The 26,989-nt window shown below is 47.8% G+C and overlaps 1 long non-coding RNA gene across 1 annotated transcript in view; it reads right to left on the bottom strand.

The window, feature by feature from the left end:
- Positions 1-652: 652 nt before the first annotated feature.
- The window catches only part of LOC142578116 (uncharacterized), a 117,710-nt gene continuing 91,373 nt past the window's right edge, over positions 653-26,989 (bottom strand). The window contains exon 5 of the long non-coding RNA XR_012827174.1: positions 653-894. This is a non-coding gene — a long non-coding RNA (uncharacterized LOC142578116). The remainder of the gene's footprint in view (positions 895-26,989) is intronic.

Raw genomic sequence — 26,989 nt, 5'->3', positions numbered from 1 at the left:
GAACCGCTGCCAGCATAACGCGGAACGACAGGTGCCAGCGGTTAAACGACGCGGCCACGGTTTCCGACGTCGCCGCAAGCGATACGCTTGGTTATTTTTAGATACCACGTGTACTTGCACGACTGTGTGTCAAAAATTGCCTTTGGGGACAGTGTTACGCCATGTGTAGGGAGTCAAGATAGACATCATTCGAAAGCTGAGTCTCCGTACTACATACGCTGCACTGGGTGTTACGATAGACGCCGTAGTTTTGTCACAGGCATCGTTCTTGCCTCGAAAATCGAGTATAAATTTTCGTCGTTTCCACAGGCTTCCATTGTTTAATCTTCAACAGCTGTGGGAACGAAATTCTTACGTGCCATAGCGCGATCACTGCATTTGGCTCGTGCGGATTGTCTTCCATAACACGCCTGTCACCTGCCTTTTTCAATAATTTACCTTCAGCTTTTGTTATTCGCGAATGACCCGCTCGTTCCATTGAAAACGCGCTAGCTTCGTGTGGGCCCGCTTGGGGCGCTAGTTGGTACGTGTCCGGAAAAGCTGGATGTGACCGTCATTTTTTGTCATAAAACCCATTAACGAACATACAAAGACAGACATTACGCGTAGTGCTGTAAAATATTTCACGCTTAAAATCATGAAGTTCTAAAGCTTTATTTCTTGATTTAGGTAAACAAAACAGACGAACATTTGAGTTTGCGGTTTCAGTCAAGGTCCTCTTCCCAGGACGGGCAGACCATGCTATACTCATCTCATTTCCAAGGCACATATCCTAACAACGCGCATCCGAAGTTTGAAGTGCAGCAACAATATATTTATAATATAAAACACATCGGAGTCCAGATTCACCTAGAGTATTGGCTGCCGGCACGTGAACTTCGAAGAACCTCCTATCTGAAAAAAAAGAGAGGCATAGAAATCATATTGGACGCCAGTAAACGTGTCGAAATTTGTTTAGGGGAAGACGGGCGCGCTAGTAGCAATCAATAAATGAAATAATCAATCAATATTTATTCAGAAAGTCTGGATGGTCTTCAGCACTAAAAGGCGCTCTAGGCAGCTTGACTGGGTCCCTGAAGACCGTTACATTCGCAGTATGCGACATTCCTTCTATAATTTTACGAACGCGGCAAATGAAGCAAACATGTCGCAATTACAATGCATGTTGGTACTTATGAAGGTAACATATTTAGAAGATGAAGCACATCAAATGTTAACATAGTACAAATAAATTGACCATTTTATTATAAGTATGTTAAATGCACAGTAAGTCTTTGTAGTAGAAAATGAGCAAGTAAAATTAGCTATGAGGAATACAAGAATAGAAATTCAATAGACATATCACGAAATAGTTAATGAGAGAGACTAATACCTACTTAGGCAAACAAGGTAAGAGCAGCATATAAAATAAGGCCTAATTGTGTCATTCCAATAATCGCAACGTGAAAACTATTGTTCACAACATGCATGCAAACTGTTCGCACAATTTTCGGTGTGTAGCAGTCGTTGTTTCTGGAAATTTATTCAAAATGGGTGGTAAGTTGAAATGAAGCTCTCGTAAATTGTAGTTCGGAAACGAGGTAGAGGTGTTTTTCGCGTACTCGTATTAGTGTTAACATTTAGGCATCCTATTGTCGCAATGAATTGTTTATAAGTGTCCTAAAAGTAAAAAAAAAGATGGTAAAATCCGAGATTTGTACAAGTGATGAATTAGTTCGATATTGTAATCTTGAAAGACCGTTTTAGTTGAAGAAAGTTAAGGATTTTTGTTACATGTCGAAGCATCTTCTTTTGCAAAAGCAAAATTTTATTTAGGTTCTGTTGCAGTAGTGCCTACCAAGCTGCAGTAATTAAGGTGCGCCGCAAATAGCGCGTAACGAGGAGGAGGAATAAACTTTATTGTACAACCAGCACTTTATGATGGCCGGGCCTAAGCCTCCCATGAAGGGACGTCGAGTACTTGCCTCGCCGCCGCCTCTGAGTCGCCCAGTCGCTGAGTCGCACAGGTTTGGTCGTCGAGGGCTGAGCTCCGCAGAGCCTCAAGCAACCTCGACGAGAGAGTTGTGGTGTTAGTCTGTGTGTACTGTGCTGGGCACTCCCACAGCATATGCGGAAGCGTAGCCGGGTGAATGACGCAGCACCGGCAGTTGGGGCTTGTGTAGACGTCTGGAAATATATGGTAGAGGCGGGCGGGTGAAGGGTACGTGTTTGTTTGTAGCAGACGCAGGGTGGTAGCCTGCGCCCGGCTGAACTTGGAGTGACGCGGGGGGAAGGTTCGGCGACTAAGGTAAAAGGCCTTAACGAGATCGTTGTAAGTTCTCAGATTGTCCCTGGTGTCCAACTCATCTCCAGTGACTCCGGCGTGGTTGACTAGGCCTCGCGCAATGGAGTGGGTGACCTCGTTGAGATTTGAAAGGTGTGTGTGGACGGGGCCCGCATGGGCTGGGATACACGTTAGGGAGATTCTGCTGTCTTTAGAGTGTGGTGCCTAGCAGAGGATGCGAAGAGCTTGGAGAGAAATACGGCCTTTGCTGAAGTTAGTGACGGCTGAGCGAGAGTCACACACGATGGTGTGACCGGTGGGATCTAGAGTGGCCAGGGCGACGGCCACTTCTTCAGCCGTCTCGGCAGTGGGGGTAGTGACGCTGGCGGCGTGGTGTAGGACTCCATCGCGTGTAGCGACAGCCACAAATCGTGTGCCATGGGAGTATTGCGCTGCATCAAGAAATGTGACGCGAGGTACGTGAGCAAGGGCTTTTATAATAGCTCCGACCCGAGCTTGGCGCCGGGCCCTGTTATATTCAGGGTGCATGTTTCTAGGGACAGGGTCTAAGGCCCTGCTACTGATGGTAGGTGGAGCCAAGCGTGGATAGAATAAAGCGTCCCGTTTCAGTAAGGGTGAGCCGTTCAAGCTGAGAGCGTTGTTGGGCTTCAATGAGTTCGGAAAGGTTGTTGTGAACTCCCAGTTGGTTGAAGAGTTCAGTGCTGGTGGAATGCGGGAGGCCAAGTGCTTGCTTGTTGACCCCTCGTATGAGGGTGTCGAGCTTGTTTTGCTCAGCCCGGTACCTGTTGATGTACGCAGCAACGTAGATAACGTGACATATGACAAAGGATTGGACGAGGCGGAGAAGGCTTTCTTCTTTGAGTCCCCCTCATCGGTTAGAGGTACGTTTAAGAAGTCGTAGGGTGTTTTGAGATTGGGCACAGATCTTGTTGAGAGCCAAGGCGTTGGAGCCGTTGGTAGAGATGGTGAGACCGAGGACCCGGATACTAGGGACGTGTGGGATAGGACTGCCATCTTGAAGGCGTAGGCTGATGGCGTCAAAGGGTCGGTGATCAGATTGGTGTTTCGGAGGGTGACCCTGCTGAATGGGCTTGTAGAGCAGAAGCTCCGATTTAGCCGGCGAACAGCGCAGTCCGGTCCCTTGGAGATAGGCTTCAACCGTGCCAATCGCCGTTCGGAGGGCTGACTCCACTTGACCATCACTGCCTCGGTACGACCAGATGGTGATGTCGTCGGCGTAGATGGTACGGTTTATATTGTCGACTCTTCGTTGTTGCCGGGCAAGACCAATCACGACTAAGTTAAAGATCATGGGAGGGATAACTGAACCTTGCGGGGTGCTTTTGCTGCCAAGGGGAAGCTGGTCTGATCGTAAATCCCCAGCCGAGAGGGTGGCCGTGCGATTGGAGAGAAAGTCACGAATGTAATTGTAGGCTTGCTCTCCCAGGTGGAGGTGGGAGACCTGGTCAAGGATAGCTGCATGGGAAATGTTGTTAAAGGCTTGACTGAAGGTCGAGTCCGAGGATGGCTTTCATGTTACGAGAACGATCGGGTAGCACTTGATGTTTGAGCTGCATACATCTGATTCTTGCCAATTCCTAGTTTCTTCTTCACTGCTTTTAGGCTTCCTCCGTTCCTGAGAGCATGTTCAATTCTATCCGTATTATACTTCCCTATGTCAGCTGTCTTACGCTTGTTGATTAACTTCAAAAGTTCTGCCAGTTCTATTCTAGCTGTAGGGTTAGAGGCTTTCATACATTGGCGTTTCTTGATCAGATCTTTCGTCTCCTGCGATAGCGCACTGGTATTCTCTGTAACGGAGTTACCACCGACTTCTATTGCACACTCCTAATGATGCCCTAAGATTGTCGTTCATTGTTTCAACACTAAGGTCCTCTTCCTGAGTTAAAGCCGATTACCTGTTCTGTAGCTTGATCTGGAATTCCTCTATTTTCCCTCTTACCGCTAGTTCATTGATCGGCTTCTTATGTACCAGTTTCTTCCGTTGCCTCCTCATGTCTAGGCTAATTCAAGTTCTTATCATCCTATGGTCACTGCAGCGCACCTTGCTCAGCACGTCTACATCTTGTATGATGCCAGAGTTATCGCAGAGTATGAAGTCTATTTCATTTCTAGTCTCACCGTTTGGGCTCCTCCACGTCCACTTTCGGCTATCCCGCTTTGCGGAAGAAGGTATTCATTATGCGCATATTACTCTGTTCCGAAAACTCTACTAATAACTCTCCCCTGCTATTCCTAGAGCCTATGCCATAATCCCCCACTGCCATGTCTTCAGCCTGATTCTTGCCTACCTTGGCATTAAAGTCGCCCATCAGTATAGTGTATTTTGTTTTCACTCTACCCATCGCCGATTCCACGTCTTCATAGAGGCTTTCGACTTCCTGGTCATCATGACTGGATGTAGGGGTGCAGACTTGTACAACCTTCATTTTGTACCTCTTATTAAGTTTCACAACAAGACCTGCCACCCTCTCGTTAATGCTATAGAATTCCTGTATGTTACCAGCTATATTCTTATTAATCAGGAATCCGACTCCTAGTTCTCGTCTTTCCGCTAAGTCCCGATAGCACAGAACGAGCCTGCTTTTTAGCAATGTATACGCTTCTTTTGGCCTTCTAACTTCACTCAGCCCTATTATATCTCATGTACTGCCCTCTAATTCCTCCAATAGCACTGCTAGACTCGCCTCACTAGATAAAGTTCTAGCGTTAAACGTTGCCAGGTTCACATTGCAATGGCGGCCTGCCCAGAGCCAGGGATTCTTAGCACCCTCTGCTGCGTCGCGGGTCTGACCACCGCCGTGGTCAGTTGCTTCGCAGCTGCTGGGGACTGAGGGCCGGGGTTTGATTGCTGTGTTCATATAGGTGGTTGTGGCCAAGTACTGCACCAGGGTGGCCAATCCTGCTCTGGTGAGGGAGTGCGTTACCGGTTCTTGTAACCGGGATCAGGCCACACTCCAGGCCTGTTTATGCAATTTTATCAACACCCGGATTTTTTTTAATCCGGTGTTGAGTAGCGTCTTGAGTAGCGTCTTGACATAGCGTCTTGAGTAGAAAGGTGAGGGCGAAATCCAATGATGGTGTGGGGATACAGAGAGTTGTCTTCGAGGTGACTGTTGATGTGCGCTAAAAAGGCGTGTTCCATCAACTTGCCTACGCATGAAGTGAGGGAGATGGGCCTTAGGTTATTGAGGCTAGATGGTTTGCCAGGCTTTGGGATTAGGATAACGTTGGCAGTCTTCCAGGCAGCTGGGAGGGCGCCACTGCGCCAGTGATCGTTGATGTAGTCAGTCAGATGGGACACGGACTGGTCATCGAGATCGCGAAGTGTTTTGTTAGTGACCCCGTCTGGCCCTGGAGTAGAACGACCGTTAAGCTTGCGAAGAGCAAGCTTAACGGTCCTTACTGCTCCTCAATGGCTGTGTTGAGTGTGGAGATCTTACTTCTGAGGCGACGGTTTAGGCGCCGCCTGTTCCATCGAGCTAGGATGGGGGCCTTAGCCTCCAGAAGATGGGCGAGGCGGCTATCCATGCGTTCAACTGAGGCATCTGTAGCTACCACCCGAGTGGCCGTTTGAACATCAGTGGGTAGCGCTTGCATCCAGGTGGTAATGTCGGCAATGCCTTCTGCTGAGGTAGAACCTATGCGTATTTTACGAAAAACATCCCAGTCGGTAATGGTGAATTCTTTAATGGGGGCAGGGGCGGCAGCGAGTTGGCGTAAAGAGAGAGCAAGGTTATAATGGTCGCTGCCCAGGTCTTGCTGGGTATTGGTTCAGTGTGCATTGTTGATATGTTTGATGAAGGTGAGGTCGGGGGTAGAGCCCTGGGTAGTGGAGATACCGAGGCGTGTGGGAAAGGAGTGTCCGTGATGAGCGTAAGGCCTAAGTCGTGGTAATCTTGCCAGAGGTTGCGAGCTGCAGCTTCCGTGCGAACGTAGCCCCAGCCTGTATGGGCGAGGTTGAAATCGCCGCCGATTAGGAGGGGGTGCGTTCCAGCTGCGTGAAGAGCCTTCTTAAAGAGGGCGAGGAAGCGACACCTTGCTTTGTCCTTTGGGCTATTCTAAATGTTCAAAAGTAAGATGCATTCTTTCCGTTTACGATTGGGAATTAATTCGAGGAATAGATGTTAGATGTGAGGACTATTGAGATCATGTTCAATAACAGGGATACCACGCCGTACTAGGGTGGAGACCCGGCGAAGAGGGGAGCGTGGTGGGGGCGTTATTGGTTTCTTGAAGTAGGATAGCATCCGGGTGGCGGGTATGTTGGCGTACGTATTGATTGAGTACCGGTTGTTTCTGGTGAAAACCTCGGCAGTTCCACTGCCAAATGAGGGCGTCTTGATTAGTGTGATCCATGAAGGCAGATGGTGGATGTCGCCATCGGCGTCCCGGAAGGGTCGCAGACGGGGGCGGCATGGCTAGGAGGCGTGAAAATATGAGTTTGCAGGTTGGTCACTCGTTGGACAATACCAATGAACGCTTGCTGGATGGCGGTTAGTGCATGATGAAAAGTGCTAATAGTTGTTTGAAGTTAGATGATCATGTCGTTAACTTCAGAGGGGACCCCGCCCGCGGCTCCATCTTGCAGGGCTCTCTTCTTGTGGGCGAGAGTCGAGGGGGCCTCATGACTAGGGGCAGGGACGTTCTGTGCGATAGGTCTATGGTTGAGTTCTCTGACCTCCTGCGTAAGTTTAGTTAGGAGATCGCGATGGATGGCGTTCTCGCGCTTAAGCTGAGCTATTGCTGGGTTATCTGGGGAAAGAGGAGGGGAGGTGACTTGTGTGCTGGCGACCTTACGACCCCCTCGCGAGGTGCCCCTGAGAGCCTATGCGAAGCTCACCTTGTTGTTGTTGGTAGATGTGATGCGTGAAGCTGATGCAGACAGGGATCTTGAGCGTTGTTGCCTGTATCGAGATGGAGTTCTGGAGCGGGAACGGCTCCCCCTTGACGGTGTGCGGCAGGGTGGCCTGGTTCTGGTGTTGAGGGTGAAGGAGCCGGCTTGTTTATAGGTGGCTTGGCTGGTTGTTCTTCGTTCCCCAATACGCTTGCGGATGACATACGGGGTTTTATAACGAGCGGCACAGCTTTTGTCTGCGGTGAGGTAGGGACCACCACAGAGCGAGCACTTAGGGTTACAGTTATGGTCGGCCGGTGCGTTGCGGACACCGCAGCCCCGGCATATCTTGTTATTTGGATAGGGACAAACGTCCATACGGTGTCCGAGGCGGCCACACTGGCAACAAATGTCAATTTGCTTCCGTTATAGCGAACATGGGAGTAACGTGGAGCCGTAGCGGACCTGATAAGGCACATCCAGTCCGTCAAAAGACATGGTCACTGTTGTAGTAGAAGTGATGCGCTTGGCTGCCAAGGCTGTCGGGTTTCGGACAGTGACCATTTTGTTGTGGATCTGCTGGCGGGTCTCCGTGAGTGGGATCCCACGGATGATCCCCTTCGTCGTGTGCTCAGCTGCGATTTTGTAGGCATTCGCCTCGTGGTGACGCCGTTCACTTGGATAGAGCGGATGCGAGCGTACCAGTCTGCATGGTCCGGGTGAGGTGTGCTGACGACAACGATGTTTTGTTGCGTATTCGGGCAGACAGTGTCTTTTGAGCTTTCTTCGTCCGTGAGGTTGGCTGCTTGGAGAAAATGGCGGCGGTTACCACGGGACTGCCGATCTTGGTTATATGAAGGGCGCCCTTGGGGCGGCTGACAATCCTGATATCCTCCGTTGGAAGCGAAGGCATGCTGCCCGCTTTCAAAACTTGAGCTTTAACGGGCTATCTTGCCCGAGAGCGGGACCGGCTACTTGGGGCTTGAGATGATTCATCGGTCGGGGTCAAGTTGTCCGTGCCGCGTTTTGAGCGGCGGGATCGTGCAGTCAGCAAGCCAGACTGGGCGGTCACTTCTTCTGGCGAAATATCCTGGCCGGCGACCTGGATCTCCATAGCGAAGACAGAGGTGCGGGATTACTCTGACGGGAGATGGAAACGCCGCGCGCCGAGGTGCGACACGTCGCCGAGACGCAGCCGGTTCAGTCGGAGGCTTAACGACCGGCGAGCTAGGCTTAGCGCGGCGGCGACGTGGCGGGTGGACAGAAGGTGTGGTTCCCAGCAAAATGGAAAGTCCCACCTGAAAGCGAGGTGTCCACAGAGTCCGAAGAACTTGAAGAATCGTTTGGTGAAAACTTTAGGTCGCTAATCACAGAACCCGTGTTATACACCTGGAGTTGTACCTTCGAGAGGGGTAAGGGTTGACATCGTGATAACGCACCTGTAGTGGATGAATGTATTTTGCACAGCTGTTCTATATGTGAATTCCAACTTGCGTGAGCGGAAAATGTAACACTGGGTACCTTGTGCTCGTTTACTATGGTGATGTTCTGACCTTCATATAAAATAGGGTTTATCAGTTCGGATGCTTTCTTTCTTGCACGGAATATAATTACTTTTGTTGTGTTATTACATTGAAATGCCGAACCATTGACGTCGGGGCCAGAAAATAGCGTGGTGCTGTCGTCGGCGTATTTATTAAATTTAGCTGTCTTATGAATATTTAAGAGATCATTTACGTGTACATTAAATAGAAAGGGACCCAGAATGTTCCCTTGGGTTACACCTCTTAGAACAAGAAGAAATGGCGATTGCGAACCTTGCAAACATACGTTCTGCTGCCGCGTGTCTAGGATTTCACCAAATCCAAAGGATTGCCACGAACACCACACATGAATAATTTGTCTGCGAGAATTTCATGACTGAGGGAGGCGAACGCCATTGAGAAGTAAATGAACAGGCCCAGCGTGTAAAGTTTGTTATCTATGTTACGCACTATGTTTCGTTTTTTTTTCAAAGTTAGTAAGGCTGTGTCTGTCGACCTCCACAGCAATTTTTAGGCCTCCTTGGTTGGTAGCACCACCGATACGTAGCACGTGCTCGCCAGTGCCGTCAGCCTTGTGCATTGGCCCGTAACGTACGGGCCACGCACTGTACGCGGCCAGTGCTTTAGGCCCGACATCAAGCCGATTATTCCACGTCACCGACCGTGTCCCAAAGGTCCGATATCTTATCGACACTGGTGCTGAAGCGTCCGTTTTTCCTCCTACTCTGGAGGATTGCACAACACCTCACCACGCCACTTGTCACTGCTTTGAACAGTTTGGTCATAAAGACCTATGGACGGAAGTCTGTCAAACTTGAAATTGAGTTCAGACACACGTTTAGAGAGATTTTCTTACTCGCAGATGTTTGCGTGCCAGTTATAAGTGCCGAATTTGTTTAGCATTTCAACCTTGTGGTAGACATCCGACAGAGCCGTCTCCTGGATTGCTACACGCACCTAACGGTTCAAGGTGTCACGTCTCGTTTCCCACCGTTGCGTCTGGTGCAAGCTTATGCCAATGTCTCAGCATCGTGATGTACGCTGCTCGAAGAATTTTCTGTTCTGCTCCGAGCTCCTTCTCTCTTAGACCCAGTAGGTCACAACTTCACCCATCACACTGTGACTGTGCGGGCTCCGGTTTTCGCCTCGCTCCTGCCCACTATAAAATTGCGCGGCAAGACTTCGAGCATATGCTTGATCTCGGGTATGTGCGCCTCTCATCTGGGCCCTGATCATCGCCGCTAAACATGGTGCACAAGCCATCAGATAAATAGAGACTGTGCAGTGACTACAGCGCTCTTAGCAAAGTGACGGTACCGGATTGCTATTCCATAGCACATACCCAACACTTTACCGCATTACTGCATTGTTGCACCGTATTCAGCAGAATAGACTGAGTCAAGACATACCACCAAATACCTGTCGAGCTTTCTGACGTACTGAATACTGCCATTATAACGGCGTTTAGGATGTTTGAATACCTACGTGTGCCATTCGGTCTACGAAACGCCGCAGAAACGTTTCAACGGTTTGTTGATCTAGTTCTGCTTGGTTTGACCTGCTGTTTCGCATACATCGACTATATCGTCGTCTTCAGCTAGTCAGCAGAAGATCAGGAGCTTCACCCGCGTCAGGTCATTGCGGGACTCCGAAAATATGGACTAGTAGTAACCGGACCGAAGAGCGAGTTTGGTAGTTCTGCATTAAACTTCCTTGATCATCGCGTGGATTCCCGCGCGATTTCTCCTCCTACAACTCCTGTGGAAGCCATAGTACAGTTTCCGCAACTATCGACTAGAAAGAAACTGCGTGAATTCCTTGGCCTTTCCAACCATTACCAGCAGTTCATTCCTCACTGCGTTGCAATCGTAGAACCACTGAACACACACTTGTCTGGTCAAAGGAAACCGAATGCTTCCATTACCTGGAAAGACGATGTCGGGGCAGCTTTCAGTTCCATCCAGGAAGCACTCACTAACGCGAAGCTCCTCGCGCATGCAAAGTTCGAAGCTCCCGTTCACTCACTGTGGACGCCTCGCACGTCGCCATAGGAGCAGTACTGTAGCAGCAGTTTGCGGATGGAGTGTGGCAGCTCGTTCCGTTCTTTTCGAGGAAGTTCTCGCAATACGAGCGTTGTTATAGCTCCTTCGGTGGCGAACTGCTGGTGGCCTACTTCGCTGTGAAAGATTTCCACCACTTCCTCGAAAATAGGAAATTGTATATTCTCACCGACCACAGACCGCATTTACATTTCGGCCACAACCAACATTGCCCGCACTCCACGCGAGGTCGGCCAGTTTGCCGCCATTTGGGAATTCACGAGCGAAATTCGACATATAAGTGTTAAGGACAACCCCGTCACTGATGCACTCTCCCTAGTGGAAGTCAATGAAACTGTTGCTGAACGTCCAGCCGTAGATTTCGCAGCTCTAGCCACAGCACAGCCAGAGGACAACGAACTTCCGGCCCTATGACTGAAGAACAACTCCCTCGCATTCGAAGATGTGCAAATTTCAGTCTGCGCTATCCGAAATTTTCAGAACTCGGAATTCTGTTAGTTCCATCTAATAGTACAACGGAAGCGGACAAAATAGATGTATTATACGTGGGTTTCAAATATACCACCAATGTATGTGTCTGACTTATGCAAATGTCTTTGAAACAACGTAACAAATTCACTTAAGATATAAATTGATATATCCAATATGTCCGTTTTCGATGCTCTAATGGATGCGGTTTACAGATCTGTGCCACTGCTCTTGATGCAGAGCTACTGATTTGTAAGGTCTGGCTTGAAAATTTCGTTTTAGAGATTCAGACCATCAATAGAAATTCTGCTGCATCAGTGACTAAAATTTAGTATTCTTTCTAAAATGCAACACAATTAATTAAAATCGTCCAAGTAGATGTCTCACAAAAGCGTTTCTGCGTTTTACATGTATGTGAATAGGCGGCATCAGAGTCGAGCCCCCTTAGCTCTAAGCTTCCTCTTAAGGCTACAATTTCTTGACCCTTCGGTGGTACCAACGTTCGACGTTGGCAATTGTGGCAGTCGGCTCAAAGTTACCGTGGGAGACGTGTCTCCTAATCAGGCCGGTCAACATTCACGATCATCGTTCATAAGTTGTGCTCTCCGTGAGTACACAGGTGCGCTTGTGACACGACGCAGCCCGACCACCACTATAACCCCCTTACGAGGGACCCTTCAAGGTCATCGAACACTGCCCCAAGCACTTCGTCTTGCTGCCGAATGGACACGGCGAATGCGACTCCATCAACGCCATTAAGCCAGCCTTCTTCAACTCTGACACCATACTCGCGGACGGGGACCGAGCCGCCGGCTCGAGGCGACCAGACGCGCGAAGAACCGTCTTCGTTGAAGTAACCTGAAACACTAGAATTATCAACAGCATTGGTGCCATTTTCGACACAAAGCAAACGCGAAGTCTACCGGCACCTCAGGACGCAATTTGTGGTGAGTTCAACGGTACCTCGGATCTTTACGGCTGCTCTTTCGAAGACTACGTGTGAAAGGAGTCTCTAACCCTAACCGCCGAAGCCTTGCTGGCGGCTGGGCAGGTCGACGTATGAAGCGTCATCTACGAACATTCAACCATGGAACCGCACGAGCAAAACAGTGAGGTTGAATTCATTGCTAATACATCAGTGATACGCCACGCCAAGCCCAAGACTTATTTTGCGGCTTGGGACTAAAATCAACAGAAGCCACGCCCTAACATGTGCGCGCCGCCATCACAGCAGCAGCTGGACTTACCACAGCCGAATCTCGGGATGTCTCTACCCAAGTGAGACATAGGAAGAACCTTGTAGTTCCGGAAAACCGGCAGGAATCTGCAACGCAGAAGCTCGCCGCACTCAAGATATTGCACTTCGGAGGGGACCGACGCGAAATAAGAGCATACGTGGCGCATGGGGCGGACAACGCAAGGGGTGTAGTTAAAGCGCTCCCGTTTGGCGTGGTAAAAACAATCTGAGGTGCTCCGAGAACTACGGCAGCGTACGTTACCGCGGTAGGCAACAACCACACATGGGCCTTACACCACCAACGAACAACGCCAAGAACAAGGCAAGCAAGAAACCTCAACAAGGCGGTCCAGAAGGCAAGGGAGCATGGAGGTGACGGGCAGAGGTAAGTCCGCCAGCTCTCACTCCTCACGGTCGTACTGACGACAAGAACAAAACTAACCCGCCAGAGCGCACGGCACATGGCCTGCAGAAAACATGCCTAAGCTGGCATTACTGTCTATGCAGATTTTATCGTGGATTATAGGAGCGACGACTAGGAACGACACAAACTGGCTACCTAGCAACGGAACTTATCGGGATACTGCGAGCAATGCGTGGGAGGATCGGCTGTCATCAGCGGTGACGTCACCTTTGGCTCGACTAGAAGAGGAGCGGCACATCGAGTAAGCCTTCAGAGGGCATGGCACATGGCCTGCAGAAAACATGCCTAAGCTGGCATTACTGTCTGTGCAGGTTTTGTCGTCAATTATAGGAGCGACGACTACGAGCGACACAAACTGGCTACCTATCAACGGAGCTTATCGGGATACTGCGAGCAATGCGTGGGAAGATCGGCTGTCATCAGCGGTGACGTCACCTTTGGCTCGAGGGGAAAAGGAGAAGCACATCGAGGAAGCCTTCAGAGGGCACGGCACATGGCCTGCAGAAAACATGCCTAAGCTGGCATTACTGTCTATGCAGGTTTTGTCGTGGATTATAGGAGCGACGACTACGAGCGACACAAGCTGGCTGCCTATCAACGGAACTTATCGGGATACTGCGAGCAATGCGTGGGAGGATCGGCTGTCATCAGCGGTGGCGTCACCTCTGGCTCGACTAGAAAAGGAGCAGCACATCGAGGAAGTCTTCAGACGGCACGCACATGGCCTGCAGAAAACATGCCTAAGCTGGCATTACTGTCTATGCAGGTTCGTTACTACTCCAACGCTGCATGTTACCGAAGTGGCAATCCATTTTTGTTGGTATTGCCGTGCCCTCACAACTGTATTGCTAGTGTCATTGATTGCTGGTCTGCAGTGCTGATGCTTTTGACGTCAGGTGATGCTGAGGAAAACGCCGGGCCAAAGACAGCTGAGATATTGGAGCAAATCTTACAAAATCAGGCTACATTTAAATCTAAGATAGATGCTATGAAGGAGGAAGTATCTGATTTAAATACTAAAGCTGACAAAGTGACCGGCTATCTTAAAGTTATTGAGGAAATGACTGAGCGTATTACTAGCTTGGAAACTAAAGTTCGGCAACAGGAACAGGAGTTCATTGACTATGAAAACAGGAGCAGACGCAATAACATTATCGTTTTCGGCCTACCTGAAACTTCTGGTGAAACCGAATCAGACTTGAGGGGAGCCGTTGTAGGTAATCTGTTCGAAGCAAAATTGGGCGTTATAGTGAAATCAGTAGACTGAATTCATCGGCTGGGCAAGGAAAAACCAAATAGTTCCAGACCAGCCATTACGAATTTTTATAATCACTCGGAAAAGGAAAATGTGCTCAAAAACTGTGGAAACCTGGAGGGGTCTACCATTAGCATCAGCAATGATTACGCGAAGGAAACCGTCGACGTCACGAAGAAGTGGTGGCGAAGCGCCGAAGCAGAAAGAGCAAATGGCGCAAAAGTGAAGCTGATTCATGATAAGCTTAAAGTAAACGGTAAACTCTACGAATGGGATCGAAAACGGAACATTCGTTGTCAGTGCAAACATAGACAAGATAAACGAAAACGTGACGACGGCTCTGAAGCTTCCGCTCATCGAGAATCGCGTATGCCTTGGAGCGGTGCAGAGTAAGGGCAGGATCACACCTCAGCCGGCGCGATCATAGCTCAAATTTCTTTAAATAAATTTGCGAAGCATTGTAAACAAAGTCACAGATTTATAATACTTACTTATTACATACAGTCCCCGTGTTATTCGTCCTAACGGAGACATTGCTGAATAGCGTCATAACGAATAACTGCATTGTACCGCCGGCATACAAGCTTTTTCGATGGGATAGGGACACTTGAAGTGATGGCGTCACGGAGATAACTAAAAGCACGATGGTGGCAATAAAAGTGGATTGCGATTTACCAGAAACAGTGTGGTGCATGGTGAATTACGCCAACGTTACGTATCTTATTGGAGCCGTCTACAGACTGCCTAGCACTCCGCCCGAGTTTGTAGAGGACTTAAATATGTTTTTGTGTGATCATGTAAGTGGAAACGCAAGACTAATAATGGCTAGAGACCTCAACTTACCGCATATTAACTGGGAAAGCTTTTCAACTGGTCATGTCGAAGCCCGTAGTGCTGATAGGCTATTAGAGCTAATGTTTTCTCATAATCTCTCACAAATTGTAAAAAACTGCACCAGAATCACCCCTACGTCACAGTAATTGTTAGGCTTGGTTCTCACATCAAGTAAAGTGGCCGATTACGCCGTATCATTTAAAGACGGTATATCGGACCACAGAATGGTTATGGTTGACGTGTTCTGTGATTCGGGCAAAGCGTCATGTCTATGCACATGTTAAAGACTACGGTCGTGCTGATGATACGACTTTCATTGAATTTTTAAAACATTGCTTGGCGAATTTCAGATTATTTCACGGCTTGAGTCGGTTGAACAGCTTTGGGAACGTTTTAAGAAAATTGTGCAGTACTGTTTAGATAACTACGTACCTACTCGCACTAAAAAAACAAAACGAAGAAACCCATGGATAAGCCGAAAAATAATTAAGATCAAGCGAAGAATAAAAATATTGCGCAAAAATAAAAGGTTCCCAATCGAAATATCTTGTGCAAAAGAAAACTTGAAGGGAGAGATGGCGCAGTCTAAAAACAATTTTTCAATACCACGCTCACTAACTTTCTGAAGAGCTCACCACGAAAGTTCTGGCTGTTTTTTAAGGAAACGAATGAAGGAATTGAACAGATTGTAGAAGGAAGTAATTGCGGAAAAGCCTGATATCGCTGACAGATTCAATCGATATTTCCAGTCAGTGTTCTGTACGGACCAGGATGACAACAAAGAACATGAATCGACTCCTACATTGCCACGTCAAGCAGATATTACAATTAACCGTGAAGGCATATTTGATCAGCTGCTCCTTCTTGACACGAAAAAGTCATGTGGGCCTGACAGTATACCGAATGAGTTTCTCCGACGATTCGCGGAGTGGTCGTCGTATTACCTAGTAATTATATTTCAGAAGTCTTTAAAATGCCACTCTCTACCTTAAGATTGGCGTACAGCAAATGTGGTCCCAATTTTCAAAGGCGGCAATAGAACAATGTTGAGCAATTATAGGCCTGTGCCTCTTACATCGGTGTGTTGTGGAACATTTGAGCATATAGTGGCAAAATAGATCAATTTCTGGAACAAAATGACTTATGTCCGTTTCAGCATGGATACCATAGTGGCCTTTCAACTGTAACGCAGTTCATCGAAACGATATCATGATTTCTGTGTTGCTATAGATGCCTGTGTACAAGTCGATGTTATACGCATTGATTTTGCGAAGGCTTTTGACAAAGTTTCACACCGTAAACTGCTTTTCAAGCTTCGCAATGTTGGTCTTAGTGCGGATGTTCTCGATTGGATAGGAGCGTATTTAAATGATCGCCAACAAGCAGTCAGAGTGGCAAATACTACGTGCCGCGGGGTTCCGTACAAAGGCCACTACATTTTCTTCTATACAATAATGATATCTCAGCGGTTGTCCAATCACCTGTAAAAATTAAGTTTTTCGCAGATGATTGCCTAATTTATTGTTTGGTAACATGCAGGGAAGATCAATTTAAAATCAACCAGTGCCTTCAAAACTTAAGCTTGTGGTGGCGAAAATGGGGCACGGAAATTATTTTAAAAAAGAAAACTTACACACATAACTGTGGTAGCGTGCGGCAACCGAGAAGCCGTACTCCAGAAAACGACAGTGGCCGGTGCAGAACAAGGAGTCAGCGTTTATTCTTTTGCACACGCTTTTTATAGGCAGCGGTTATTTATCCGCTGCTGATATCAGTGCCCGTGATGGCGAAGTGGCACGGCATGCACTTGGCGTTACGTCATCACAATAACAAAAAGAAAGAAGTGATCTCGTTCACATATAATATTGCTGATAATATACTAGTAAAAGTATGTAGTCCTCATGTTGAAAATATTTGTCCATAAACATACAGGATGTTGTGCTACCTGCAAAGGAAATTGCGCCAGGCGACGAAACAAGTCAAGTTGATTGCATACAAGACATATATCCGTCCGAGCATAGAATACGCTGGTGCTGTGTGGAGCCCCCATCGAAAGGTTCTAAAACATAAACTAGAACGAATTCAAAGAATGTCAGTTCGCTTTATCTGCTCTAAATATCGACGACGTGACTCGGTAACTGAAATGTTAAAAATATGTAACTTGGAATCACTGTAATCAAGAAGGCAGAAGCAGAGAGTGATATTGCTTTTTTCGAATACTACACGCAGATGAGAAAATAAACAAGGATGATTATCTAACGCTCTTTCACAAAAGGTTACCACGAACAACACGCAGTACATTCGTGCAACCAATAATAGCTCGAACAGACTTATTCCGCTTTTCTTTCTTTCCTGATGCTATTAAAATGTGGAATGAATAACCGAATGATGTGGTACAAAAAAGTGCTATGAGTGATTTTGAGGTTGGTCTTGATAAGTATTTCGCTCAAACTGTATAGCTCATTATTTGTTCCTTGCAAGTAGCTGTTTTTTTTCTACAAATGATCTATGTATTACAAACGTTCTACAAATGACCTTCAATGTTTGTTCTATATACAATTCAATTACTGACCCTCCCTGTAACGACGCTCAAGTGAGGGTTAACAGTATGACAAAATACATAAATTAATAAATAACGCCATTCAGTCGCATGCACGATGTGAATCGTGGTCAGGAAAGCTGCACATACGAATAGAGCAAAACCCAACCAACGAAACAACCAAGGACAGCGTCCTTGCCTACATTATCGAAGAAATAGCAGAAGTTTGAAAATAACAAGTAGATCTGAGAAAAGAATATGGAGAACGCGACAGAATAGTTGCGGAAATGCGAAAACAGATCGTTGCTATTACACAACATCTTGTTGCGCTAACGCAAAGCGTGGGAACTTTACAACGAACCTTTGGAAAACGACTTCCCGCAAGGGAGGAAGCGCAGCCACTCTAACAAGACCACTCTAACAGTTATGGAGACTAATGACAGCAAAGGTAACTCACGACACGAAACGGCAATTACCATATGGCAATGGAATTATAGAGGAATACGCCGTAGCACGAACTCTCTAATACCATACCTAACACACACTGCGTATAAGCCGGACGTAATAACTCTTCAGGCGACCAATGTGCCGATCTTTTTACCGGGTTCCATGGCCTACCACAATCCATGTAGTACACACCGGCCGCGGATTGGAACCGATCATGATCAGATTAGTTATCCTACAATGACGGTAACACTGGTGGCGAACCAACACACGACCTTACACGACGACCTCAGTCATATGAACAACAGGGAAGGGGAACGTGTGTTGGATAAATGCCACTTCTTCAAACGATACGACGTAACCATTATGAACACCTACCCTACTCCTAAACGAGAGGCTTATCTCACAGCAATGACGAGCTTGCTCAAAAAGCATAGCACGAATAACTTAATATGGATAGGCGACCTCAACAGCCACCATGGGGCATGGGGCTGCAATCATAGTACACCAAATGGAAGGCTTCATTTGCGTTTTGTTGGAGTAAAACGCATGTGATGCCCACCCAACGCTTCTGAATGACATAGAAACTCCCACTAGTATCGGACGTTCAGTAGAAAGAGACACAAACCCAGAACTGACCAAGGGCCGGGCAGCTAAGGAAGTGGAGTGTAAAAACGCCAGGGAAACCTTGGTTAGTGATCACAGCGTCATAGAAATAATCATTCCTACACAACGAAGGCAATGCATGACTAAAAGACACAAATATAATAGACTAGGATGTTTCCAGTATTCTCCCAGGAGAGTGTACTGATAACTCGGAAGAATTGGCGAAAATACTACGCAACGTGCACAGGGTCGCAACCAAGACAGTACAAAGAACTGAATGCCACCCGCAAATAGACAAACGCCTACTTAACCTATGGGACAATAGGCGCGTGGCACTCAGAAAATGGCGGAAGAAAAAGCTAAACAAGCGCCTAAAAGCCCCTATAGATAGCATCACCAAGGAGGTGCAAGAATAAACAGAGAAACTCGGAACTGAGAATTAAATGCGGATATACGAGCAAGCCGGAAACAACATGCACACAAGCTGAGCCTGGTCGGTTTCGGGTGCTTTTTGGGCAACCAAGGAGAATGAACCACGTGCAAGTATACAACCGAGGAAAGAAATCGGAGCGTACGATCTCGCAGAACAAATAGCCAAACATTTCTTCCCCTCGGCAACAGTACAGAAAGATCAGCGACAACAACCATCCATACAAGATTGCGGCGAGGTACTGGTACTTGCAGACCACCCATTTACAATTTGAGAGCTTAAAGCAGCCATCAATGCAAGCAAAAGACACACGGCATCTGAACCGGCTGGCATCACAAACGAGATGCTACGCAATATTACAGGAACACAACTGGAACTGCACCTGGGTATCATTAACCAAGCTTGCGAAAGCGGTCACATTCCTGGGACCTGGAAAATGGCTACTGTAATCCCAATACCAAAGCCCAATAAGACTCCAAGCGCCATTAGCCACCAGTGACCCATTACTCTAACATCTTGTCCGGGAAAGATTATGGAACGAATGGCCCTTGCAGGACTCCTATGGCAGCAGGAATCTTGCACTGTTGTCGATCCTCGAGTCATTGGTTTTCGAAAGCGCATATGCACACATGATGCGATGCTTGCCATGCAAGAAATATACAGAGCACAGAGCAGCAGCCAACTCAGAGCCATAGGAGGGTTTGATATCAAAGCAGCATTTCATAACGTTATCCACCAAGCGGTACTCGAACGTCTGCAAATAATGCAATCAGGTCAAAAACATTACAACTACGTAAACACGTTTCTTACAAACAGCACAGTTACCGTGAAGGTAAACGAAGAAGATTCCGAGAAGAGGTACCTGACAAGAGGTGTACCCCAAGTGTCGATTCTCTCACCCACACTATTCTCGCTAGCACAAAGCAAGCTGCAAGCTCTTTGAGGCGCGTAGAAGACCTGCACTTTACAATATATGCGGACAATATCACGTTCTGGGCCAGCAGAGGATCTCCAGCTGAAGTTCAAGCGGCACTGCAAACGAGTATCGATGTCACGGCGCTATACCTCCAAGAATGGGGCCTCGCCCTGTCCAGTGAAAAGTGTAAGCGCATAGTGATAATCAACCAAAAAGAGTAGCAGGCAGACGAGAAACGAAAACTTATAACACTACAAGTGAACCAAGATATTATCCCGAGAAAAACGCATATCAGGGTCCTGGGCTTTTGGTTGAAGGACAATGGTAAGGCGGACGTTTGTGTGCGGCATACAATACACCAACCAGCTCCATGAAGTCAAGAGGCTACTCACAAGAAGAACACAAAGGGTGAGAGGTATCAAAGAGCACCAACTCAGAAGGCTCACCATGGCCCTGGCTGTACCTGCAATACTGTACCAATATCCATTAAAACTATGCTCCGGCAGATAACGAGGGGTATACTGGGCACCAGTGGCGTAGCCAGAAATTTCATCCGAGGGGGGGGGGGGGGGGGGGCTCGCGTTGCAGCTCGGCTTCCTCCTTATAGAATTTGTCGAGGGATGAAAGACATGAACAATAACTGCATTGCAATAGCCAAATATGCTGCAAACAAATTTTTGAACGCTACACGTTGTCAAGACAAGTAAAATATGTATTTTTCACAAAAGATTATACTCGTATGTCTGAAAATTGGTGCCCCAAGTTACTGTTTTTTCCACGTCCCATGTTTTTTTGTCTATTTATTAAGTAAAGAAAATATCACACGAACTTTACAACTGCATCAGTTCGAAACCATCAAAGCAGTGCATGCCGCTGATATGAAAAATGTAAAGGCCGTGAAATGAGGAAGTCGTGGACAAATATTTTATTGAGCTTTTGTCATTCAAAAACCTTGTTTACATTTTTGTACATATGCAATGACCAGGGAAACATTTTGATGACGCTGTCCTTCGTTCCAATGTATTGCGCAAGAGAAACTGTCACCAGTCGTGTATTTTGAGTAATTGCACCGAAATTATAGTCGCAACAAAGAGGATTGATAGAAAGCGAGAGTTCTGCAAAATATACGAGGGCGAGTAAAATGAAAGTGAGCCAAAGCGAATATATGACAAACGGGGCACATTATTTTAAAGTAGTCTCCATCACCATTAAGACATTTGTCCCATTGCCTAACGAGTCGCTTGATTCCCGTCTCATAAAGAAAGCTCCTTGGGTTGCTGCTACAAAAAGCCTGTAACTAATTCCTTTCCGTCATCGTCCGACACGAATCTGGTTCCCTTGAGCTGTTTTTTTTTTCAATTGCCCCAAATTGTGAAAGTCCCAAGGCCACAGGCCTGGGCTCTAGGGCGGATGTTGCAGCGTTTCCCATTAGAACTTTGCCAGTTTTGTGTTAACCACATCAGCGACGTTGGGACGGGCATTGTCGTGGAGCAAGATGACCCCATTCGTCAATTTCCCCCTTCCTTTGTTCTTGATTGCGATGCACAACTGATCCGGCGCTTCGCAATATCGGATACGATTGATAGTCTCTCCAGGTTTACAAAATTGGACCAGTAATGGCCGTGACGATCGAAAAAGAAGTCACAACACATTTCCGACAGAAATGACGGCCTTTGTTTTCTTCAGAGGTGGTGAATTCGAATGTTACCACTGTATGCATTGCCGTCGTGTTTCGGGCTCGTAATAGTGGCCCCATGATTCGTCCCCGGTGACAATTGCAGACAAGAAGCTGTCACCCTCATTGTGACACCGGGTCGTATGAGTCAAGGCAGAGCCGAACCTCTCCATCTTCTGGTGGTGGTACAAAATCTTGGGAATCCATTGCGCACACAAGAGCCGATAACCGAGATTTTAATGAAATATGGTGTAAACCCAACCGTGACTCTTGTTCACGCGCTCTCCCAATTCATCGATGCTTATCCTCCGTTCTTGTCTAGTCAGCTCATCAACCTTTGCAATTGCGTTGGGGGTGATTGCAGGGTGGCTTTGGCCTGGTCTTGAATCGTATTTGCAACCTACACTTCCTTCTTTGAACCATTTGGTCCAACGCTTCACAGTGGCCAATGAAATGCAGTGTTAAACGTACATGGCAGCCGGCGACTAATTTCCTTTTAACCTTCAGCTGTGAAAAACCTCCCGACACCACGCTCTTTCACTTTTGGAGTGTCCATTATGTCACGTAACCACGTTCAATCCAGTGTATGAGAGCATTAAAGGACCTTTATGCTCACACCTGCGTGTCACTTTTCTAAATGAGAGATGCCTATGTCCTATGCCATGCCTCGCGGATAATGAACCAAAGCATCATTGCGCTCACTTTCATTTGACTAGCCTTCCTACATTAGAAATGCGAAGATACAATGGAATATCCAAATGCAAAGATCCAGCTTGATAAAGCGCAAAAATGTGTCATTGGAAACAAACTTCCCTGAACGTATACACAAAACCTCGCTGCAAGGTATTTAAATGTACGTATAGGTCTCCAATAAATCTACATATCCAAGAAAACGTAACCCTATATAATGTGTCAGTCAAGGCAAATAAATATGTTGGGCAATCACAGATGCACAGATCACAGAACCCTAAGGCCCGCCCCCCTCCCTCCACTCCCCCCATATTATCGCGCGCGACGGAAGGCGGCCTTCTCTCCCCCCTCCCCGTTTCTCTGCTTTACGCACAAAAGACTGAGTCACCATCATGGGACCATCCATGCCACCCCCCCCCTCACTCTTTCACTCGCACATGCAGCATGCGGCGCGCGATCACGCTGTTATCGCCCTTTGCCTTTGTACAGAACATGACGGCGACGGCAGGAATGCGCCTAGATTGCCCATGTAATTGCTATAGCAATATTATAATAAGAGTATCCGGCAAATGAAGCGTCCCGTGGGCTATTACTTTCACCAAGAGAAGAATAAGTAACAAAATTGAACTTTCACCATACGACAATTCGCTACGCCACAACAAAGCCTTTTGTTTTGTTTTGTGGGCCGGGAGCGCCGAAATGAAAAAAAAAGAACGCAAAGGAAAGCACGTTCGCCACAATCGAATGCCTACTTTGGCCACCTAATGTGGCTGCCGAAGGAATATCGAAAGAAAGAAAACCTGAGACGCTTGGCCCACAGAGAGCCCATATGCATGCTGCTGGGTATTCTGCACCAGCGAGACAAGACTTTCCGGAGAGGTTGCGCTCAAGAGAACGTGTTGCCATCCGTCGAGTTCCCACAGTGATGGCGGCGAGCGACCATTGTTTCTTTTATTCGTCTCCTAGCCGGAAAGCGTCCAAAACTCTGCCAGGCAAAAATCCACTGTGCTAGATGAAAACGAACGGGTGCGCCGAACCGAAGTGCGCCGCGCGGTGGTTGGCGAAACACGAGAAAAACGCATGCGCTCTGGCTGGATCTGGCAGCCCGCGGGTAGCGAGAACAAGAAAATTGGAGAGGCTGGATTTGTCCTCATGAATAAAAGTCAAAGCAAAAAAATAAATAAGAACGTGGTTACCCTTGCTTGCATTAGTGTCTTGACATGGATGCTTTGGCGCAGGTGAAAAAATAATGTTCATATTCTTTTGTGATACATGATGGCAGAAATGAACCACCACAACGCTCGGCCTCATCGCACCTCGCTGCGTACTTTGTCAACTTGTCTGATAGTGTGTTGATTTGGCTTGTCTCGTTGTATGGCCCGGCGTACGACTTTAGAAAAGTTAATGCACATTGGACGTCAAGTGTTTATAACAGCATTATGCCCACAAAGTTCCGGAATTGAGTATCTAAAGCACGACTTTGGAAATGGTAATCTTTCACATCAAAAGTTTATGACAACTTTATGCCCATAAAGTTTCGGAATTGAAATCCTTGCGCTCCGTCGATTATGCGGTTTCCGCGAGATGCCGCGGTGAGCCCGCTCGTTATAAAAACGCCATGAAAATTTGTGCTTCGATGGGGCCGGCTCCTTCCGTTATGTGACTCCTGCCGCATGCGCATTGCCGTGAAACGCAGCCCGAGTTTGCAATGTTCACGCTCAAATGTCTTTTCGAGCGGGGAAAAGACATTCTAGAGAAAATCCGCAATGATCTCCGGTGCGGGGGGTTGTTTTGGTCGGCGGTGCATGACAGAACGAAAAATTTTCGGGGAAGGAAGCGGGGCTGACGCCCCATTAGCCCCTCCCCTTGCTACGGCCCTGCTGGGCACCCCTGCATATTCTCGATACAACCGAGTCATTGATACGGCACTGCTGGCTAAACTGGACGAGCTGAAACAACTGCGCCAAGAGGCACAATTTAGTCGCCTGAAGCTATCTAGTCAGGGACGGGGATATTTGCGAGATATAGGCTACGATATCCCACAATCCTCAGACAGGGAACAAAAATATATCCCATGCGACACGCTGGACCGTATTACCAGTGCCTCGAAATATGGGGGCAGACACACAACCGGAAAGACGACAAAGTCGAGCACTACAGCTTAGAGAGGAAACCGAGGACTGGATTCTTTACAAGGATGCCTCTCCAAATAGTCGAGGCTTTTGCACAGGGGCGGCAACCGACTCTACGCGTATATCACGGGGCGTACACTGCAATATTACATCACAAAATCAAGGGGAACTTACAGCTGTCGTGGGACCCGTGACCATGCAAAATCCGCACGAACGAAATCTGCTCGGAACTGAGGTGAAACAGCGCGAAAATACGAGGACACAAGGAAGCAAATACCACAGACAAGCGCTGTCTATCAGACAAGTTGACAAAGTACGCAGCGAGTTGCGATGCGGCCAAGCGTTGTGGTGGTTCAGTTGTGACAATCTGCTCATTCGAACAGACAGCCAGGCTGCATGCAGGGCTCTCGCAGCTTGAAACGTTTCCGCGGCACTACACTCAGCATTAACAATGCGCCTCAACGCACACTCTAACATTAGAGTGCGGATTTAGTGGATTCCTAGTCACGCAGGGATCAGAGGGAACGAAGCGGCACCATGTCCCATCCCGCGCAAATCTCGCGGGCCGTCCTCTGCGGTGGCCGGACCCAGTGAGACTTAAAGGGAATTTGAAGAGTTTTCCAGAAAAAATGAGTTAAGAACTGTACGTAATGGTTTTCAACCCTCCGAATTCGGATATCGCATCTAAATTGAGCGAAAGAAAGCGCAAACAAATTTTATTTCGACGAAAATTGCAGCGCAGCAGACTCGGGCAGCTCGCGCGCCTCGTTTCCGCCTGTGATTGGTCGGGTGCCTCGTGACGTTACCATTGGTGTTCGCCCGGACCGTACGCTGCCGCTTCACATGAAGCACGGTGAAGGTGGTTTGGCGCTGTGGTTTGGTGAGACGGTAATGGTAAATTTCGAGAGCTTGCGTTTCTATGAGGAGTTCGGCGTTGCTCTCTTCATTTATACGTAGGCGGCCTCTCCAAGATTCAAAAGATGCTGATAGCAAGCAGTACTTTCGACGCGAACGAAAGCGAAGTGTTAGCATCTACTCGTGTTAGAAATGTTCTTTGGTGAGTATGTTTTTTGAAAAGCTGTATTCAGCGATCCAGTGAGTGCGTACAACAACTGTACTGTTATGTTCGTGCATGCCTCCTCGTGGAACGTAAGGACGGATGCGATCGTCGGCATTTGTGCACTGCCTCAAAGCGGTCGGCAGTCTACACAGACGGTTTACATGCGGGAAAAGTTTCTCAGCTCTTGCAGCACGTGTAGTGGCCTTCATCAGCGCGCCATCCTCACGGTACTCGTAACCGGAGCAATAAAGGCGGCGAATTCCGTCGGCTACGTGAGAGCCGTTTTCACTCTGTGCGTGAGGGGGAGCGCAGCGTCCTGGCGTGCGCCGACTTTCAAACACATAAAAACTTTACACTTGCACTGCATTATGGTAGCTGCATGTTGGCTGTTTCAAAACACACGTGCGAAGAGAAAATAACCGATGGTTTGCGACCAAACCTGCGTCAAGGGTGGGAGATGAACATGTACCTTCCGTTCAGCGTGCTAACAGGAAGGAGTTAGCAATAAATCAAAATCCAGGTTTGGACGAGTTCATGTACTCATAAGGTCTTGCAAGACCACTTACCAACCGTCCGCCCGCACCCGTCTTGCCTTTGTGCTTTTGTTGCCCCGACATTTTCGCGCTGCGATTGGAAAGCCTGCTAGCAAAAAGTCGTACTCTCACTCCATTCACGCCCTATTGATAAACACTGGTAGTAATCGTCGTCACGGAAGTGGTTAGAGCAGAGCACTGTTGTTCTTGAGCGCTGGAAATTCTTTCGATTCAAAGCAGCCTCCCACTTAGCTGCAAGCTTCTTGTCTTGCGGGGACTAATGGAAGATCGTCGCGGCCACTGGTGTTCTTGCAGCCGTAGGCTGCACAGAACGCCGGCATCGTCGGCCCACCATTTGAATTGATGCTGCGCACGTCAACTACCACTCTACATACACACAAACAAAGGAATGCAGGCTCGAGCGAGGCAGATTATTACGGCACGCACGCAGAAATAGGCGCGGTCAGGCACGGTCGCGTAGACTGCGAAGGAGCGGAACACCGGTGCTGATGTCACTACGCCGCGCTTTCTGGTCTCCGCTCGCATCGTCAGCGTCAGCAGCAGCGCGCGGCGCTCGACGGGGCTCGGAGCTTTAGCGCAATCTTAACCGGTCATTAAGCCGTTCCTAAGTGAAAAATCCCGCTCAAAATTTTACGTGCATGGTTTATAAGGTTCCCGCATCCGTATATGAACGACTTGTTGAATTCGACAGACTCGTCAGCTTCCCTTTAATAAGCAACACGCCTTCGCTCGGGCGGATAGGCGCGAAAAACTTGACGATTTGCGAAACAACTTCATGAGGTATCAACAAGCAGACACACACATGAAGTGAAGAGGGGCGGTTCTATGGAGGCGTGCGCAGACGCACTCTCTCTTGTCCCCACACTTGCCACACTACTTACAAGCTTTGCCGAGTAAACCTGCTTGCATGGCATGTGGCGTCTTCCTGGATAGTGCTCACATTCTGTGGGATTGTCCGGGGAGCCGTCACGCAATTCAG

The sequence above is a fragment of the Dermacentor variabilis genome, chromosome 4, assembly GCF_050947875.1.
Source record: "Dermacentor variabilis isolate Ectoservices chromosome 4, ASM5094787v1, whole genome shotgun sequence".
NCBI classification, from domain to species: Eukaryota; Metazoa; Arthropoda; class Arachnida; order Ixodida; family Ixodidae; genus Dermacentor; species Dermacentor variabilis.
Note: the sequence above shows the minus strand (reverse complement) of the source record. Positions and strands in the feature narration are given on the sequence as shown.